Genomic DNA, 982 nt, shown 5'->3' on the forward strand with positions numbered 1-982 from the left:
AACTTGCCAGAGATAGAAGCGTCCCATAAATTTCATACAATCCCCAACATAACACTCCAAACACACACATAGCCACCGTTTCATTTGGATAAAGATCAGATTTTTAATAGATTTCAATAGGGGTGGGCGCGGGTCCGTTCGGTTCGGTTCTCTTTAGAACCGAACCGAATCAAAATTTTCGGGTATCTAGTAAATGGAAGAGAATCGAACCGAACCAAAATTTTTGGGTATCTAGTAAATGGAACCGTCGGGTTCAAATATAATTATGGAACCGTTCAGGTTCGGTTCCGTTCGGTTCGGTTCGATTCCGTTCGATTCTGTACTCTAAGTAAATTTTTTAACATTTATAACAACATTATATAAATACAACTAATGATATATTCAATGGTTTTGGAATGCCATAAACTAGTAGACTACCTTGTTCAAATAATCGCTACGGTCAAAGTTTCGGTCGGCGGAGGTCAAAACTTCGATCGGAGGTCACAACATTGGCCGATGATTGTATATGTTTTGAAATGTCAGCGAGGCTGCGAGAGTGAGTGCGAGAGTCGAGACAACGTTATGTACTTTAGTGTAGGTGTTTAGAGTTATTTAGTGGATTGGATCTTGTCGGGCTAAGAAATGAAACAATAAAATGGGTAATGGGGCTAAAAATTAGAAATGAAATAAGTTATTGGGCCAAAAATTTGGATTTATAAATTGTTAATTTGTTTAGAAAAAATTAAAATTAAAATAATTTAATTTACTCAATATAAAAAAAATTAGAAATATTCGGTTCTTATTCGATTCTTCGGTTCTTGGTCTAGAACCGAGAATCGAACCGTACCCGTTGATTCTCAATTCAGATACCCGTTCGAGTATTTAATTTGACAAGAACCGTCGAGTTCAGTTCAGTTCGATTAAGTTCGGGTTCGGTTCAGTCGGTTTGGTTCGGGAGATTTGCCCAGCCCTAGATTTCAAAGTTGATGGATTATGTGGTTGA

Source organism: Olea europaea, chromosome 2 (genome assembly GCF_002742605.1).
Source record: "Olea europaea var. sylvestris chromosome 2, O_europaea_v1, whole genome shotgun sequence".
NCBI lineage: Eukaryota > Viridiplantae > Streptophyta > Magnoliopsida > Lamiales > Oleaceae > Olea > Olea europaea.